Below are 21,146 nucleotides of genomic sequence, written 5' to 3' on the forward strand. Positions count from 1 at the left end.
TAAAATGGTCAAAAGTTGTTGGCAATATCAGTTTCGAGGATCGTATATGTTCCGTCTTTCTCAAAAATGCAAATTTTTAAAACAAAAGGCCAAGAAATGGAATCAGTCTACATTTGGTAATATTTTTAGACAACTTTCAATTGCTGAAAAAAAGTTAGAAAATATTCAAAAACAACTAGGCTCTTCTCATATTACCCATTTAGAAAACGCACAATTGAGATGGCTGAAAAAGTGTGATGCACTTCTTGACTATAAACGTGTCTATTGGCAACAAAAATCTCGTATAACCAAAGCGAATTTTGGAGATAACAATACCAAGTTTTTTCAAAGTTATGTCACGATTATATGTAGTAGAAATTGTAACACCCCCGCACCAAGGTGTCTTACCAAGGATGTAACACCCGCGGATTTCCTATTTTGACACTTAAAATTTATTAAACCGTTTGATTTCTTTGTTTTATACTTTTGCATTATTTAATTTAATTAATTTCATATCAAACACGATTTTTATAAACGAATTATATAAAAGCTCATTTTTATAAAAACACGTATTATTAAATTATATTTTGGGGCATGATTTTTATAAGAATGTATTTATTCATATTTTTGGTCGGACAATAATAGTGACAATAATAATGACTGTAATAATAATCCCCGTCTTAACTCCCGTCTAGCTATAGACCGTCACATTTCACTTTGTACATGCTTTAATCCGGACCAACCAGAAATCGACAATACGCTCACCTACCTTCTTACACCCTGCCTCTAAATATCTCCTTACATATTATTATAATTCATTTACTATTATTATTATTATTATTAATATATAATATTATATGTACTATTATTATTATTATTATTATTATATACCACTAATTGACAGTCACTTACCTACCCGTCCCCACCCCCTCACTTCTTTCCTTTCTTCTTCTGCAAACAGCGAACAACAACAACATATACGCAGCAGCAGCAGCAACAAGCAACTACTCCATTTCCGTCATCCTCATCCCCCATTTTCTCCCTTATTTCTCAACCAAACTTCACCATTTTTATACCATTAGCTTCCTCTCCCCGTCCTCATTCTTTTAAGGTAAGAAAGCTTTGATTTTGTTGAATTTTCGAAATGGGCATCTTATTACAAACTCGGTTTTGTGACCCATGTTACTAGTCTTTCCTCCTTTTTAGTTTAAGACTGAAGATAGGCTCGTGTTATGGACGTTTTTACTCGGGAATTCGAAGAGTTAAGGTAACGGTGATAGGTTACTCGACAATGAGTCGATATTCCATCCCCTTCAACTCGGTTTTATACTCATTCGTCTTAAAGTTTTAATCTTTATGTGTTTTCTCATGTATGGAATTAATTGTGTTTAACTTGTGGTCATTTTAATTGGTGATTAGTCGTTCCCATGGCTTAATTGTCCCGGTTTTGTCACCTCCGAAACCCGAGTATCGCTTGTTGTCATTTCGAGTAACCGTATGCTTTCCTTGCTGTTTTCTGGGCTCATTAATGGCAGAAATCTAATGGCGTCATCCTTGTTTAAGTCGTACTCACTCCGTCTCAAATTTGTCTTTGGGTTGTTTGTCTGAAATCACTTATCTACTAGACTTTCCGCCCCTATTTATCGTCCCTTTTATTGATTTCGTCCCCTGTTTTGGGGACCGTGTGTGTGTGGATGGTAACGGGCGGTTGGGCTGCAGTATGGGGTTGAGCAGGCGGTTTTATGGGCCTTCTGTGGGGTCTCGTGAGGCCGTGTCTAGCCGGGATTCGAGGTCGATTATGGGCTGCGCAGCCAGTCCTCAAATCGTGGGGTTGAGTGGTTGGCGCTAGTTAATTTATTTGAAACTTTCGAATTTCCGTCTCGTGTCTTTATAAAACGCAATTCGTTAAATTCGTTTATTTAAACATTTATCTTTTTGTGGACAGCGGGCCGCCCACGGGGGCGCTTGGTGAAGGGCTCGAAAACAAGCGTTTGCATTTTGTATGGAGTCGCCACCAATTTTTATGGGAAATTGGAACCGTTCGAATACCTCGTGTCATGTCAAGACACAAAGTAGTGACATGAACACTAAGCAATCGTTACCCGTAGCATTCTATGTCTAGAATGACTCTCGTGGATGCCAATGAACACGGGTGCTCACGGAGATCTGGAGTAAGGGGTGAGGGTACGTATTAGGAAGCTCTTTTGATCGAACACCTAATCCCGCCCGCCTCGATAGCGGCCTCTACTAATGATTAGGGAAGTTATTCGTACTTGATATATCGTCGGCTATATGCATGCAATGCAACATCCATAGATTAATCCTAGCATCTGAGAATTAGACTAAGTCGGTTGACATGTAATTAGCAAACAATTGGGTCGAAGTTGAGATTTAATGCTCATTTACATGTGAAGACATACAAATGATAAAAAATACAATAATAATAAATATGAATTACAATAATTACATTGGAATAGGCGATTTATGTCGAAAATACCTTTAAAACGGATAATTTGGGAAAAGAAATAAGAAAATAAAACGAAGAAATACGAACGAGTCAGAAGGTGATAATACAGATATTAGTTGATTAATACGTAGCTAATTAAACTAGGTCAAGGCAGAAAAGGAGTTCAGAGGCAGAATTCATCCTGGAACAGGCGCAACAGAAACTGCGCCCTTTGGAAGAGGCGCAGCGATTCTTGCGTCTGTTCAAGGGTGAGTCTCGCCGTGAAGCCGAAGCGCAAACCGTTAATGTTAATTGGTAAATTAATGGATTGATTACGATATTAGACTCGGATGAAAGTGATTAATGAATTATTTACATATGATTGAGGTCATAAAACAGTAAAACATGGATGAGGCGGAAATAAGACGGATTAATTATGTGAAGGGTCGATGTTAATGAATGATTAATTAAACTAACTAACTAAACGAATTATTAACTAAACATGATGAATTGACGACGGATTAATGAACAAACAGATGAACATATATCAACAATGAATCCCAGAAACTCAATATGAACGAATTGAATCTCTAAAACTCGAATTGAATTTAATGACGAAAACCCGCAAATATTGATTATTAGGGATTTGAGTCGGATTTATGACGATTTAAACATGTTAATGATGATGGTTAATATACATATAAATTATTAAACTATCATGTGAACGAATTAACAGACGAACAAAACAAAAGAAATTAATTTGATACGAATTACAGAGGACGGAGGAAGAAGAAAAGAAGCAGAGGCTGGCGGCCTCACGAAGAGGCGCGCAGCAGTCTGCGCTCCTTCGAAGAGGCGCAGCGGTTGCTGCGTCTTTTCTCGACGTCTGTCTACTGGAAATCCGCAAAAAAGGTTTTAAAGACGGTTTTAGAAATCGGTTTTAATGGGGTACTTTCGACATAAACCTTACAATTGTTATACAATAATAAAATACAATAAATAAAAGAGAGATTAATACACCCTCAGACTTACATGTTGACGGAACGAGAAGAACTAAGAAGATCGATTAGTGAATGCTCGACGCGAATGCAAGGAAAGAGTGCCCTCGTAAGAGGAAAACGATTTAACAAGATTGATTAATTAGATTGATTGAGTGTAGTGGTCAAATTGGTCGGTCATGCAACGGAGAGGCTGGTACCCGGAAAGATCCGAGCTTACGTGGTCGGAAGTCCAAGCACGTAGCCGCCGATTAGTAAGAACGAAGTCTAGAATGCAAAGGGAGAAGAGAAGGGCGGACACTCGCGTGAGAAATATGAGGAACGAAAGCTCCTATTTATACTAATCACGTGAAGGAATAGGGTTTCGGAGACTCTTTGGAAGTGAATCTCGGAAAGATATAAAAAGATACGTAAATCATGCAAAGAAGGGCCTGGGAAGAGGCGCGAGCCCATCGCGTCTCTTGGAAGAGGCGCGCAGACTGCTGCGTCTATTCCCGAGGAGGTTTCCTCCGCTTAAGAAAGATTTCCGTGTTTAAGTTATGGTAGGACGGAAATAAATCGATTATCTTTAATATCTTATGTAAATATTACGGGATATTATTTGCCAAAAGATAAAATTTGAGAAATATGGAATAGAAATATCCGGAACATTCCGAACATTCGACTCGGGATTTAACAAACTATCGAGAAAATGGAGACGGTTTTTGACCCGGACTCGAATGTACTCTAATTATGCCAAAACGACCGTATCGGCACGTAGATGACAACTAAGAGGTTGACATTAATATTTGAGCAATCACTTGACGATAATCTTACGAACTGTCACTAATCGTTCCGCGTACCAAACATGCGGCCCAATCATCACCGGGTGGTTTGCGAGAGGTGCGGAAACGAGGTGTCTACAGAGCCCCCACTTTGACCGAGGCTTGGACAAGGCGAAAGTCAAAGTATAGCCATCAGGTCAATCGAAGATTACAACTTGACGACTATGGCGACGCGAGGTGGCTCAAAGGGTCGAGCGAGGACCGTCGTCGGGAACATTTTAGAGTCCGACTATCGGGAGGGTCGTTTAAAGTCCATTAGACTACGTAAGGAGGCTCGCCAGCCATAAGAGGAGACCATACCTGAGATTTAATCGAACTTCGCGGGGAACAAGAGATATTGAAAACAGCAGGACGTCGGTAGAAAGCTGGCTGGGGATCCGCTGCGTCGGTCTCAAGCGAACTTTGGCGAAATTTGGAGGTTGAATCTGCTTGCGTTGGTCTCAAGCGAACTCTGGTTGGGGAACATACCGACGACTAGGAACATCTTGATCGTCGTAGGGGAAACCTTGAGTGAGCGATCGCAAAATACTATGGCTGGGGGATGGACGACCAGGAACATCTTGATCGTCGTAGAAAGAAAGTCTTGAGTGAGCGAGATCGCAAAATACTACCGCTATTTGGACATAAAAAATGAGCAATACTGCGAAATACTGCTGCGCGGGATAAAATGAATTCGGACAATACTGCAAAATATTGTCGCGCTGGATAAAACGTGGGCCGGAACGAAAGGAAATCGTCGAAACGGACCAAAATGATAAAACGTCATCGAGGAAGAGGCGCACCAAAGATGGGCCCACGAATAACGAACTCATAACGGACTTTTGAAAATCCGCAAGGAGGGAACAAAAGGAAGAGGCGCAGCAAGAGCTGCGTCTCTTGGAAGAGGCGCAGCACCTGCTGCGTCTTTTCCCCAATTTGGCGGTCTGCGCGTAAAAACGCGAAAGTCAGAAGGTTTATGTTCATTTTATTCGAAACATAAATCACTCCATTCTCTCTCAAATCTTCACCATTTTCGTCGAGGTTGGATTCAAAAGCTTGCTTAAAATATGACTAATCGAGGTATGTGCTTTAATCTTGCATTAATCTTCCACATTTGTTGAATTTTGAGCCGCGAACATTAGGGTTTTCGACCCTTTTGATCGAAAATTTGGGGCTTTTCCCCCAAATGGATTTGTCGTGCCAAATTGATACTAGAAATGGATAATAGGTGATGCTAGGAACATAACCATGTATTTACTTCGAACTTTCATCAAGTTTTGAGCCCTTGAGCGAATTTTGAGACGGTTTCACACCTAGATCGTAAATTGCTTCGAAAATGGCCTTAGGATTGCCCATTTGCGATGAAACTTGATATTTGGGACCCTTGGATGATGGGTAAACTTTCTACCATCTTGGAAGTTTGGTTTGTGACAACTTTTTCCAGACACTCTTCTAGGGCATAACCGCCATTATAGCGAAATGCTGCCGAATTTTCGACTCGAACCCGAGACTAGGCCTTGACTTTGTCTTGACTTGACTCAATTCATCACATGAGTGATTGAATTGGTGGGAATATGGCCAAGGATGGCCAGAAATGGGGAATTCAGGGCCTTCAAGGCTCGAAAAACTTCTTAACAAAGGCTTGTCGTCATGGGACGCGGCCTGAATTCGCTTTAATGTTTGCAGGTGACGATGCTTCTACTTCTGGGAGAGATCCCATGGACATAGACGCCGCTGTTGTTGAGGAGGCGCTAGAGCAGGCCTTCACCGCTGCGGTGATGGCTGCTGCGGGACGAGGTTCCCGAGGAGGAGGTCACGAGGAGGAGGAGATTCCGAGACGGGCCCACCTCGGACGAGGAGGTCGTCACCGAGAGGTGTTCTGTATGGGCCGAGACACAGGGGAGAGTAGGCACCTCGTGTGGGCTGCAGAGGGTCACTTGTCCTACAGGACGGTGAAGAGCTTGGTAAATAGGAATTCCCTAACTCATTACCTATCCTTTTCTATTTTTGTTCAAATTTCTTCTAAATTCATTCAAAACTAAAGATAGCTTTGTTTCAAATCATAATAGGAGGCCGGGAACATCCGGTCGTTCTCGGGTTACACGACAGCGATGGAGCACTACGAGCGGTTGTCGGCGGAGGAGAGAGCCATGATCGAGCGTGGAGCGTTTGGTCCTCCGGGTTCGGTCCTGGAGGGATATCGTGAAGAGGAAGTTGCGGGCCAACCTTAGCCTGGTCCGCGCTTTCTTGGATCGATTTTGGGATACGACTTCCACGTTTCACTTGCCTTTTGGTGAGGTGGGAGTCACTTTGGAGGACTACGGCATGATTTCAGGTCCGCCGTGTGGGATCGAGGAGATGGTGTGGCCGAGAGACCGGCATGAGGGCGGATTCGGCCGAGGCGAGGAGGTTGATCGGCTGGAACCTGTCGCCGAAGGCTGTTGCGGTGCCGGGTTTGGTACCCAGTTCCTACGTTCGAGATTACTTTGCGGGGAAGACCCCGGAGCTGGTGACGATCGATGGGAGGGAGACGGCTCCTCCTCCCTGTACAGGCGAGCAGAGGGCTCATCTGTGGCTTTGGTGGTTCTTGTCTTCGATCTACCTCGGAGACAAGGGTGAGAGGCTGTCGACGAAGCTTCTTCCCTTTCTTTCGACGACCGAGTTCCCTAGGGCGTTGGGACCGGGTCATCGCTGGTTTTGCGGTCCTCATCCGCTTTATGAGGGCCATGGTTCGTCCGGAGTTGATGGAGAAGGGGACTTCTCCTGGTGCCGTCGGACCTGGGCTACTGTTGGAGGTATGAACCTTCCTTTAGGCCAAAGTCAATTTCTTTCTTTATTGACGACCAGACGGATCGTCATTTGATTATTATGCTTTATGGCGTGGGTGTACTCTTACTTTCCGGCCTCGCGCCCAAGAGGACGGAGCGCTGGAGAGGGCCTACCCCGTGGTGAGGGATTGGGTCATGTCCGGACGAAGAGCAAGCGTTCTTCTCACAATGTCTACCGGCGGGATGTGAACGCTCTTGGTGAGCGGCGTGAGTATCCTATTTGTATGCACTTATTCTTCTCATACTTTGTTTTAAATTGATCATAGGAATGACCTTTGCCTTTATTTTATCGCGGTGGGTGCCCGGACCTTGGGCGGAGTACGCCGGAGCGCCTCCTTTTGTCGCTGAGGTCCTTCGACCTAGGAGCTCGAGTCGGCCTTTGTTGTGGACGTCGATGGGTCTGTGTGGTATCCGGGCGAGCGGTTAGCTCGTCGGTGCTTTCGGGCGCGTTGACGGTTCCGTCGATCCTCCTAGGACGATGTTTAGGGAGCCTTCTGAGGCCGAGAGGGAGGCGGACTTGGCTGGTGCTAGTGGCGACGACCTTCTTCTCCCCGGCGAGGACTACTCGGCGTTCCTTTACGGGAGGTTGGCGTATTGACCGGTAGTGGTGAGCATCTTTTGTTTCTTGTTGGATCTTGATTTTCGAGAGTTGCGACGAAAGATCATCGATTAACGAGGGCCATTTGTCTTTGCAGGAGGTTGAGGCGGCGGGCATCGAGCCCCCCAGAGTACCCCGAGACCCTCGAGTACACCGACGCCACCGGGAGGACGACGATCTCCGAGCTGCGTGACTTTGACGTGGTCGTGACGGATCTTGGCCTAGATGACCGGCAAGATCGATTCGGAGGGTGAGTTCCCATTTTGCATAGTTTTCGTGTAAGAACACATTTGATTGAATTTGTTCAATTTTCTTTGAGAATTACTTTTTGAAAATGCAGGTTGCGCGTCCCCGGTTCGTGGCATTATGGAGGGTGGCCAACCGGCTGCGAGCTACCGCCATCGAGGCACTCATCGGTGGTCGGGGTCGTCAGGTATGAATCTCACTTGACTTCTTTTGATTTTTGATTATTTCCAATTTTGATTGAGTTGATTGACATGAGTCAATTTATTCTTTGCATTCACAGCCGGTCGTGAGTGGAGCGAGAGTTGGTGATCTCGGGAGGAGACGGCTCGCTTGCCGAGGAGCTCGAGTTTCGGGACGCCGAGATCGCCGCTCTTACGGCGAGGGTTGCCGAGCTGGAGGGTGCCCAGCAGTAGCTTTTGTGTACATTTGGACATCTGTTTTTGAAACATTTTTGGATTTGTTTTGGGGCGCAAGCCCCCAGTTTACTTGGATTTGGATTTGTTTGGGGCGGAGCCCCCAGTTGTACATTTGGACCTGTTTGGGGCGAAGCCCCCCAGTTTGCTTGTATATTTGCTTTTTTGTTGTATATACGATGGCCTGAGTGCGTTTTTGCCGCTGGATGGTGTTGTTTGTACCTGCGGGTTAGCTTTTGAACAGGTTTGGTAGACAACGGTTTATGCCGTCATGCTGCCGGAATTTACATAGAAAATCACGTAACACATACATTTTATATACACATAGGGCCTTTAATTAGTGCAAAATGAGACTCGAAAGGACGTGAAAATGCAAAAATTTTATCGGAAATGACCGGACGGTAGGGAGGGTTACCCCCGAAAAAAAAGAAAAAAGAGAAATCTATAAGTTAGAAAATGGAGAAATATAAATATTGAATTTTATTAAAATGAAAACAAAAGAAAATTAAAAAAGAAACGATTTAAAGTGTGCTGAAATGGCGGAGGTGTCGATGTCGCCTCGAAATGCGTGCCCGCGAATTTAGGAAACCCGAAACATGGTAAATTTCTCGGATTTACCAAAATAAAATCCCGCAAGAATAGGAAACTGCGCGTTTATAGAATTAGGAAATATCCAAACGCGGAAATCACAGAAGTGAGGCTGGGGAAGAGGCGCAGCATGAGCTGCGTCCCTTTGAAGAGGCGCAGCTGGTGCTGCGCCTGTTCCCAGGCTTGTCCGTTCTGACGGATTTTTGGAAACATCAATTTAGTATAAATGGGAGCGTCGACGAAGCTTTAAATCATATAATTCTTCCTTCTCTTCTTCGTCGCCTCGCATAAAATTTTCAAGAGAAAATTATCATCATGAATACTTTGGAGATCCGCTTGAAGGAATGGACTAATGAGTTTTCGAACATTGAGAAACATGATATGGGTGCTTATAACCTTGGGTCTTTATTGAGTTTGAAACTCATTAAGGTTGTAAAACCGTTCTTGGATGCTTGTCTTGATTATTGGGACCCAAATTATCATGTTTTTGCGTTCCCAGGAGGTGATATTTGTCCTTTTCCGGAGGAAATTGCTGCTATTGGCGGGTGGACCCTGAACATTTACCTGCCATCCCTTCTCTCGCTCAAGGGTATAAGAGCAAGTTTAGAGATTTGCTTGGACTTACTAGACTCGAGGTAGATCGTCTCGTTACCCCGAAAGGCGTGAGAATGTTGGATTTTATAGACCGATTCATCAACAGGGCCGACCCTACTGTTTCTTATGTTGCCAGGAGGAGGGCGTTTGGCTTCGTTTTTCTTTGCATGTATATGTCTTCCAGGGACATGTTGATGAAGAACTGCGAGGTGATCCCCGTCTATTGGGTCTTATTGAGCAAATGGAGCTGCGCAGGAGCCCAGCTTGTCTATGCCTAGGGGAGATCATTTTGGGTTTGGATAATAGGAAATCCAACCGTGATCTGCCGTTCTTGGGAAGTCCCGTTATTTTGCAGGTAAAAGACATCTTTCTTTCGTTTTTTTTTTTTTTTTTTTTTTTTTTTTTTTTTTGCGGATGTCTAATACCTGTTTTTTGGTAGGTTTGGCTTATGGAACGGCTTCGATTGCTCGAGCCCCCAGTTCATGCACTTTCCTATCATGCCCGTATGATTTCGATGAGGACACGGCTATACATGGTGGACTTCACCCGGGTCTGCGATTATTGGAAGAACAAGCTGAAGAATGATGATGGCCCGCTGATCAGGTGGGTCGTTCCGTGGTGGCACCTCAAGTCCACACCGGAGTGTCTTCTTTGGATCCTACTAGGTCCGTGCGCATTCCCGGATTGGAGTTTATGGTATGCATCTTTCCGAGAGGCGATGAGGCAAGTAGGGTTGAAGCGAGATGATCCCTAGGCTTGACACCATTCCGCAGATCGCTATGGCGCTTACTACGAGAGTCAAGAGAGTGGGCCATGAAATGGGCCCAAAGGAACATGTGGTTCTTGAGCTTCTCCGCCAATGCCTTGTGGGTGTCGGACTCTTATCTGAGGTGGAGAAAGGCTGCAACTTCGGAAGAGCGCGAAAAACTGAGGAAGCGCGAGCCCGTTGACTACAAGGTGCGCGAGGGAGAGAAAGAGAAGGAGAAGCATCTGACAGAAGGAGAAGAAGAAGCCGGGTTTCAAGTCATTCATCCTTCCAAGAAATCGAAGACTACTCCTGTCGCAGAGATGGTGGTTGGCAAGAATGGAAGAGTCAGGCCTCGAGAAAGACCGTTGGTGATTAGGTCTGAAGTGGTGCAAGAGCGCCCGGCTCGAGGTCGTGACAAGAAATATGACAAGAACGACAAAGGCAAGGGAAAGATGGAGGAATAGCCCAAGTCTTATTATTACTATTAGATTATTATTATTATTGTTGTAACAAGAGGATGGATTTTTAGAATCCTAGCCTATCTATTTTTATTATTTGTCGTACTATTATTATTAGAAATTGAATGAAATAAAAAGGTTAAGTGGTTATGAAACCGTTGTGATTTTCTTTAATTATTCTTGTCGAATTTCATATGCAATGCAAATGTCCTTCTATTTACATTTTAAATATAATGGTGGGTTGAATCCCGTGAAGGATTGCCTACGTATTCACTTAAAAAAAGCGAAATCAAACCCTTGCGCGTAGTTCGAGTAAATGTAAAAGAATAATTGTTCGAAGCAAGAGCTTGTAATGAACATAGAAAATAAGCATGAGCTTTTGCTTACTCTGGAGGTGCGAATTTTAGTTTGTTTGACGATATGAGGATGACAAGTTTGCTAAGATGCAAGAGCATAGTGACATTCAGATGGGCCAGGGGCCGCTTATTTAGTGCCACAAGAGCGACACTTAGGTTTACGCGAGGCGCGTTTTTTATTCTATTCTAGGCATAGTATCGTTTCAGTTGGTCGAGATTTGTGGGGTTTGAAAACTCATTCCCGTCTAGGTCTGTGATTCTAACCGCACCCCCTGGGAGTATTGATTTGACTAGATATGGTCCGGCCCAGTTAGGTTTGAATTTTCCCCTTGGGTCGACAGGTAAAAGAGCTCTAACCGATTTGAGTACTAAGTCTCCTTCTTTGATGTTTCTTGGCCTAACCCTTTTGTTGAAAGCTCGTTTGATACGTGCTTGATATGTTTGGACATTATGTAAGGCACGTAGCCTACGTTCATCCAGGAGGATGAGTTCTTCGTATCTATCCCTTTTCCAATCGGCTTCCGGGATTTGACTTTCTAGCAGAATACGCAAGGATGGTATTTCTAGCTCGACTGGTTGTACGGCTTCCATGCCGTAAGTCAAATAGAAAGGAGTAGCCCCAGTGGGCGTCCTGACGGATGTTCGATACCCCCACAAAGCGAAGGGTATTTTGCTTGGCCAATCTCTATAATTGTCAGTCATTTTCTTGAGGATCGTGACGACATTTTTGTTAGCCGCCTCTACCGCGCCGTTAGTCTGTGGTCTATAGGGCGATGAGTGGTTATGCTTAATCTTGTATTTGGCTAGCAATTGCTCGCCGGCTTGAAAGTGGGACCCATTATCGCTAATGATCTCATGTGGGCAACCATATCGGCAGATGATGTTATTTTGTATGAATTTGGCTACATTTTTGGCCGTAAGAGCGGTGTAGGAAGCCGCTTCTACCCACTTGGTGAAGTAGTCAATTGCTACTAGGATGAAACAGTGACCTCCTGTTCCGGCTGGGGTTATTTTCCCAATTATGTCAATTCCCCATGCGGAGAATGGCCAAGGAGATGTCATCGTATAGAGCAACGAAGGAGGGACATGTTGTACGTTCCCGAAGATTTGTGATTGTGGCAATGTCTCACATATTTGATGCAATCCGATTCCATTGTGGTCCAATAGTACCCTAGACGTGTGATTTTCTTTGCCATCATAGGTCCACTCATGTGAGGACCGCATTCTCCGTCGTGGACTTCTTCCATCACTTTTCGTGCCTGTGAATGATCAAGGCAACGTAGGACTACACCAAGAGGTGTTCTTTTGTACAATTCTCCCTGCATTAGGGTGTATTGGGAAGCTAGTAGGCGTATAGCGCGTTGTCCCCTTTTGTCCATATCTGGCGGATAGGTACCATTGAGCTTGAAATTCAGGATTTCTTGGAACCAGGGTTCCTGTGCGATTTCTTCTTCATCGGTAATTTGATGGACATAAGCCGGCTCCGACCGTCGTTCGATACACAAAGGCATTTCCATCATGTAATATGGCATGTTTATCAAAGATGCAAGTTTCGCAAGAGCGTCTGCAAATTGATTTTCTTCTCGAGGTAGGTGTAAGTAGGTTACGTGATCAAAGAATTGAGCGACTTGGTCTATCCTAGCCTGATAGGGTGCTAGACTTTCACTTCGGATTTTCCAGGATCCCGTAACTTGGTTGATGATCAGTGATGAATCTCCATGCACTCGGAGGTTTTTGATGCCTAAGCTTACTGCCGCTTGTAGTCCAATTAGACAAGCCTCATACTCTGCGGCGTTGTTCGTCACCTCGAAGTCGAGTTTGACAGCAATCGGTGTATGCTCACCTTCAGGAGAAATGAGCAACACTCCTATCCCAAATCCTCTTAGGTTTGATGCTCCATCAAAGTATAGGTCCCACGAGTCTTCATCTGTTTGAAGTATATCCTCGTCGGGAAATGACCAAGTATCTATGGTTTGTGCGTCGTTGATGGGATTTTCTGCGAAGAATTCGGCGACGGCGCGACCCTTTATTACTTTCAGTGGCACATATTTGAGGTCAAATTCGAGAGCATCATGGTCCATCTTGCCAAAGGCGTCCGTTGAGGACGGGTTTCTCAAGAGGTATTTGACTGGATCCATTTTGGAGAATATCTTGACGGAGTAGCTAAGCATGTAGTGACGTAGCTTCTTTGTTGCCCACACAAGAGCGAGGCATGTCTTTTCGAGTTGTGAGTATTTGCACTCGTATTCCAAGAACTTCTTACTTAGGTAGTAAATAGCTCTTTCTTCACTTCCTACGGTTTGAGCTAACATGGCACCCATGGCGGTTTCGGTTACCGTGAGATATAAACCAAGAGGTTGATCTTGTTGTGGTGGCATGAGCACTGGTGGTTTAGCCAATATCTCCTTGATTCTGTCGAACGCCTTTTGACAATCATCGTCCCACATGGTGTGGTCTGTTTTCTTGAGTTTCTTGAAGATAGGCTCGCAAATCATCGTAAGTTTCGATATGAATCGACTTATGTATTGAACTTTTCCCTGGGAATCCTCGACTTCTTTTTTTCTGTTTGAGGTTGTGGCATTTCAATCGAGCTTTGATTTTGGAAGGATCTATTTCTATACCTCGTTGGCTAACGACGTATCCTAGGAGTTTGCCAGACGTTACCCCAAATGTGCATTTCTGAGGATTGAGTCTCATGTTGTACTTCCGTAGCCTTGCGAAGAACTTGCGAAGGTTCGCAATATGTCCCTCTCTCTTCTTGGATTTGACGATCATGTCATCTACATATACCTCAACTTCTTTGTGCATCATGTCATGTAGGAGTGTAGTTGCGGTGCGTTGGTATGTAGCTCCGGCGTTGATCAATCCGAACGGCATTCTTCAGATAGCAATAGGTTCCCCATTGGGTGACGAACGCGGTCTTATGCATGTCTTCCATGGCCATTTTGATTTGGTTATAACCCGCATATCCATCCATGAAGGATAGTAATGCGTGGTCTGCAGTATTGTCCACTAATATATCGATGTGAGGTAGAGGGAAGTCATCTTTTGGACTCGCTTTGTTCAAGTCCCTAAAGTCAACACAAACTCGGATTCTCCCATCCTTTTTGGGTACGGGTACTATGTTAGCTACCCAGTCAGAATACTCGGAAACTTTGATGAACCCGGCTTTGAATTGTTTGTCAACTTCTTCCTTAATCTTTAGAGCCCACTCTGTTCTCATTCGTCGGAGCTTCTGTTTCACAGGTTTGAAACCTGGCTTAATCGGAATCCTATGTTCGGCAATATCCCTGTCGATCCCTGGCATGTCTTTGTAGGACCAAGCGAAGACGTCTTTGAATTCATTTAGGAGGTCTATGAGGTCGGCCCGTTCGGTAGAGCTCAAGGTAGTCCCTATCCTAAGTTCTTTGGGTTCTAGTTCGGTTCCTACATTGATGGGTTCGGTGTCCTCAATTACTGGTCCCCCTTCCCCTTCCTGTAGTATTTCTTTGGCTACGTAGGGAGGTATTTCGGTCAAGTCTGGGTCTTGGTCATCCTCGATCGTCATAAAAGAATTGCACTCAAGATAACGCAAAGAGTAAGCGTAACTCGATTTATTCATATTAAGATTCGAGTAAAGTTGAAACAAAGAGGCCAACCGATCCATGGTCGGTGGCGGTAAAGGGACAAGAATGGTGGGGCATTTCCCGAACTACGTGGCTACTTGAAAACAAGCTAGGAGAAACGGAGGGAGTGGGGATGACGACGGGGAGTAGACTCTCTAATGACTTCTAGACTCGACTCGACTCCGACTCCGACTCGATTCGATTCGAACTCGTCGTCTTCTGGTTCTTCTTTGAACATCTCTCCTTCTCCAGTGGTGAGCTTGAAGAGTCTTCCCTGATTGTCGGTCCATTTGATTGATTTTCTCCATCCTTTCTGCTGCTTTGTGTCGATTTCTGTGATCAATGCGGTGGGGTTGAAGCGATCGTCTTGAAGTATCGTAGTAATGATCTCATCTTGCGCGGCCTTAACAAATCGGTCCTCTCCAAACAAAAGGCTAACAGCTTGTTCGTCTAAGCAAGGTGCTTGACGGATTTTGACGGTAGGAACCGTTTCTGGAGGGATGAAGTAGCAATCGTGAAAGATCTCGATTCCGGCTAACTTCCTCTCGAGATAATGCCAAGGTTCGGGAAATCCATGAAAGAGTTCCGAACTTCCTTCTTGAACGAAGTATCCATTTAAGGTGGGGAGATATGGCCTCATTTGGACTCCTACGTACTTGCGATTTTGGACTTGGGCAAGCATTTCGAGAACTTCTTCTGTTGTGGGTTTGTACCCTAGTCCAAGTGGTATTCTCGATGAGTTGCCTTTCTTGTATGGCGCGAAGGTGTTCTTCCGAGTCGGGTTCAAAGGCATTCCAGGGAAGTATCCCTGATTTTTGAGTATGTGGTTGACCACCAAGTTAGAGTAGGGATTATAGTATAAGGGTGCCAACTCACTTTCTATGACATTTACACTTTGGAAGCCCCCAAGTTCGTATATGGGATCCACAAGGACTTGATTATTTGATTGCTTCTCGATTATGGCCTTGATGGGTGACGAAGTGATCGTCACAACTTTGCCATTTAGTGGGATCTTGATCTTTTGATGAAGGGTGGATGTTACTGCTTTGGAAGCATGAATCCAAGGCCTTCCCAGAAGTATGTTGAATGAAGCTTCGATGTCCACTATTTGGAAGTTAACCTTTCGTTCGATTGGTCCCGTTGCTATGGTTAGGTTAGCAAGTCCTACCACTTTTCGTCGTGTACCGTCATATGCACGTACACCTTGATTTGTAGGGGTCCAGTCCGACTCTTTCATGCCTAGCTTGTATGCCGTTTTGAGGGGTATGACGTTGACTGCGGAGCCATCATCTACCAAGGTCATTGGCACATTTTTCTTTAGACAGATGACAGTGATGTATAGAGCAAGGTTATGACTAGCGCCGAAAGGTGGCAAGTCTTCGTCTGAGAAAGTAATAGGATTACTTAGCTTGGGTGATTCTTGGAAGACCAAGTTGACTACATCTTCGGGAGTAGAGTTATGCGCTACATTCAATTTGGCCAAAGCTTGCAGTAAAGCTTGGCGATGCGGAAATGAGCTTGCCACTAGTTGCCGACTGAAAGATCGCCTTGGTTTTTCTGTAATTGCTTGAGCAAATGATCAGTGGGGTCGTCTTCGTTGTCATTTGGTGTGATGACGTTGGTTGGACCATTTTGAGTAGTGCTTTGGTATGGACGACCCGAACGAGTTAGGTGATCCACATCTTGGTCTTCACCATTTTGGACTATTTCCTTAACTAAGGAGTTTTCGATGAGATACTCGTCTTCATCGTCATCGGCCCAAACTCCATTGATTGCAGCTAGTTCCTTCATCCTCATGATGTCACTTTCTAGTTGTATGATTTGATCGACTAGCTTGTCGACCGCGGCGACTACTTCTTGCATAGTGGCATTTTGAGAGAAGGTCAATGGTACGCGTTCTTTAGGCGTTGCCTTGGGATCGCGTAAGACTATTACCATGTTTTCTAGTTCCCACACTTGCCTATCTACACTCCTTGCCCATGCGATGAAGTCGGAAATGGTAGGGGAGATGGTAGAGTAGAGCTTTTCTTTCTCAATTGCATGAATGTCGTTTTCGGTGGGAGAGATGAGGTGTGAGCAATCTAAGGTAGATTCGTCACTTGTAATCACTAGAACTCCAAGAGGATTCTGAGTGTTGTTGGGCTTACCTCCTGGTGGAATTGGAAGTCGACCATCTTCAATCATATCTTGTAGCACATGTTTCAATTTGTAGCATTTTTCTGTGTCGTGCCCCTTGCCCCTATGGTATTCACAGTAGGAATTTTCATCCCAGAATTTGGACTTCCTTTCGGGTTCGGGAGTAGGTCCAATGGGTTGGAGTTTGCCTTGCTTCATTAGCCTTTTTAGAGCATTGGAGTATGTATCCCCAAGGTTTGTGAACTTCCTTGGTGGGCTAGTTTTCTTGGAAGGCTCGAGAAGGTTAACTTCGTCGGTCTTGCTAGTAGAGCCGTATGAACGACTTGTGGACCCTTGATATCCTCGACCTACCGTTTTGGACAAGAGTCCTTTGCGGATGTCATCTTCAATTCGTGTCCCTAACACGGTTAAGTCTTTGAAAGTCTTGATATTTTGATATCTCAAATGGTTGGCATATATGGGCTTGAGATTGTCCACAAACTTTTCTACAAGAGTAGCCTCATCCGGGCGTTCAACTAGTTGGGTACTAGTCTTCCTCCACCTACTTAGAAAGTCGGTGAATCCTTCCTTGTCATTTTGGGTAAGAACCTCTAGAGTGCGCATGTTGACTTGGATCTCGGCATTATCCGCGTATTGTTTCGAGAACTCGATGGCGGCGTCCTCCCAAGTAGCGACCTTTTTGTGATCTAAAGTGTAGAACCATTGCTTTGGGATGGTGTCAAGAGATGAAGGAAAGATCCTTAAGAACATCTCGGGTTTGATGCCTTTGATAGACATGTAGTCCTTGAAAGCTCGGATGTGGTTCAAAGGGTTCTCGTGCCCCTTGAACTTAGGGATATCCGTCATGCTAAAGTTAGTTGGCAACTTGGAATTGACGGCCTCATACTTGCGATTGTTTTCCCTATATATGTCATCCCCCTTAAGGTACATCAATTGCTCCTCTAGGTATTGGAGTCTTTTCTCAGCTGCGGTTGTTCCTAGGACAGGATTCTCATCTTTAGATTCGTCATCGGAAAATTGTAGCACTCCACCTTTAGGGGGAGGTAGCTTTCCCTCTACATCAAAGATACGGCCTTCGATAAGCTCAAGGCGGTCATAGGTTTGGTCTTGGGTAATTTGCATTTGGGCTATCGCGGCTGGGATTCGATCATTACTCTCTTAAATTTGCTGGAGGTTCGTATCATCACTTGACCCAGGCATCTTGGAAACTGGATAAGAGATCGGCGACGGATCAAAACACGATCGACCATTCTATCACACTTGCTAAAAGAGGAAAAGTTTTGACTCGTGAAGTGGGTGTGTGCCACTTGTGTTGAGTGAGTTTTGAAGAAAGACAAGGTCTTTGAAAATGTGTGTCCTAGTCAACTGTAGTGTAGTTGTAGGAGTGGACTCGAAGTGAGGTTTGAAATGGGCTTGTGGCCCGAATTTTGACACGACAAACGGACAGAGTTTTGACCGGATTTTGTGCTAATTAAAGGCCCTATTTCGAAATTCTTGATTGAAATTGGGTTTTGATTTTTTGAAAATTTGTCATGATTTGTTTTGAAATGGTGATCACGTAAGGTTTACATATTTATACAAGCATTATAACGGGATGCTGAGTGCATTTAGAAGGGTTTTGGTTTAAAGGGTGGGTTGCCATACCGAACCATCAAACCCGAAGTCTGTGGAGAGGCTCGTGCCAAACAAGAGTAAGGCCGATTCCTAGTCCATTTCCTCAAGTAGTGAAGGCCCTTGATACAAACAAGAGTAAGCATCATGGTATGGATGACGTCAATCGCTATCCATCCTTAGGCCCAAATAAGAATTAGGACCGTTTAGACGGGACGATTGGTCGAATGGGTTGGGTTGGGCCTAGGAAGGCCGATTTAAACGGTCTAGGAAGACCGAGTTATGAAAACCGACAATTGTCTTGTACAAACTTATTCCCTAACCTTGTTCAAGTTTCACCCTTAGCTACACGTAAGTGTATTTTCCCAGTGAGTCGCCAAACGTGGACGGGCCGCCCACTGGGGGCGCTTGGTGAAGGGCTCGAAAACAAGCGTTTGCATTTTTGTATGGAGTCGCCACCAATTTTTATGGGAAATTGGAACCGTTCGAATACCTCGTGTCATGTCAAGACACAAAGTAGTGACATGAACACTAAGCAATCGTTACCCTTAGCATTCTATGTCTAGAATGACTCTCGTGGATGCCAATGAACACGGGTGCTCACGGAGATCTGGAGTAAGGGGTGAGGGTACGTATTAGGAAGCTCTTTTGATCGAACACCTAATCCCGCCCGCCTCGATAGCGGCCTCTACTAATGATTAGGGAAGTTATTCGTACTTGATATATCGTCGGCTATATGCATGCAATGCAACATCCATAGATTAATCCTAGCATCTGAGAATTAGACTAAGTCGGTTGACATGTAATTAGCAAACAATTGGGTCGAAGTTGAGATTTAATGCTCATTTACATGTGAAGACATACAAATGATACAAAATACAATAATAATAAATATGAATTACAATAATTACATTGGAATAGGCGATTTATGTCGAAAATACCTTTAAAACGGATAATTTGGGAAAAGAAATAAGAAAATAAAACGAAGAAATACGAACGAGTCAGAAGGTGATAATACAGATATTAGTTGATTAATACGTAGCTAATTAAACTAGGTCAAGCGTAAAAGGAGTTCGAGGCAGAATTCATCTGGAACAAAGCAGTATAGAATCGCCCTTTGGAAAGAGGCAGCGATTCGATTGCGTCGCATTCTGTTTCAAGGGTGAGTTCGGCGTGAAGTTTTAATCGCAAAACCGTTAATGTTAATTGGTAAATTAATGGATTGATTACGATATTAGACTCGGATGAAAGTGATTAATGAATTATTTACATATGATTGAGGTCATAAAACAATAAAACATGGATGAGACGGAAATAAGACGGATTAATTATGTGAAGGGTCGATGTTAATGAATGATTAATTAAACTAACTAACTAAACGAATTATTAACTAAACATGATGAATTGACGACGGATTAATGAACAAACAGATGAACATATATCAACAATGAATCCTTAAACTCAATATGAACGAATTGAATCTCTAAAACTCGAATTGAATTTAATGACGAAAACCCGCAAATATTGATTATTAGGGATTTGAGTCGGATTTATGACGATTTAAACATGTTAATGATGATGGTTAATATACATATAAATTATTAAACTATCATGTGAACGAATTAACAGACGAACAAAACAAAAGAAATTAATTTGATACGAATTACAGAGGACGGAGGAAGAAGAAAAGAAGCGAGAAGCTGCGGCGGCCTCACGAAGAGGCGCGGCAGTGCTGCGCTCCTTCAAGAGGCGCAGCGGTTGCTGCGTCTTTTCTCGACGTCTGTCTACTGGAAATCCGCAAAAAAGGTTTTAAAGACGGTTTTAGAAATCGGTTTTAATGGGGTACTTTCGACATAAACCTTACAATTGTTATACAATAATAAAATACAATAAATAAAAGAGAGATTAATACACCCTCAGACTTACATGTTGACGGAACGAGAAGAACTAAGAAGATCGATTAGTGAATGCTCGACGCGAATGCAAGGAAAGAGTGCCCTCGTAAGAGGAAAACGATTTAACAAGATTGATTAATTAGATTGATTGAGTGTAGTGGTCAAATTGGTCGGTCATGCAACGGAGAGGCTGGTACCCGGAAAGATCCGAGCTTACGTGGTCGGAAGTCCAAGCACGTAGGCGCCAGTTAGTAAGAACGAAGTCTAGAATGCAAAGGGAGAAGAGAAGGGCGGACACTCGCGTGAGAAATATGAGGAACGAAAGCTCCTATTTATACTAATCACGTGAAGGAATAGGGTTTCGGAGACTCTTTGGAAGTGAATCTCGGAAAGATATAAAAAAGATACGTAAATCATGCAAAGAAGGGCTGGGAAGAGGCGCGCAGCCCATGCGTCTCTTGGAAGAGGCGCAGCACTGACTGCGTCTATTCCCAGGAGGTTTCCCTCCGCTTAAGAAAGATTTCCGTGTTTAAGTTATGGTAGGACGGAAATAAATCGATTATCTTTAATATCTTATGTAAATATTACGGGATATTATTTGCCAAAAGATAAAATTTGAGAAATATGGAATAGAAATATCCGGAACATTCAGAACATTCAGACTCGGGATTTAACAATTTATCGAGAAAATGGAGACGGTTTTTGACCCGGACCGAATGTACTCTAATTACTGCCAAAACGACCGTATCGGCACGTAGATGACAACTAAGAGGTTGACATTAATATTTGAGCAATCACTTGACGATAATCTTACGAACTGTCACTAATCGTTCCGCGTACCAAA

The sequence above is a fragment of the Silene latifolia genome, chromosome Y (genome assembly GCF_048544455.1).
Source record: "Silene latifolia isolate original U9 population chromosome Y, ASM4854445v1, whole genome shotgun sequence".
Classification (NCBI taxonomy): domain Eukaryota; kingdom Viridiplantae; phylum Streptophyta; class Magnoliopsida; order Caryophyllales; family Caryophyllaceae; genus Silene; species Silene latifolia.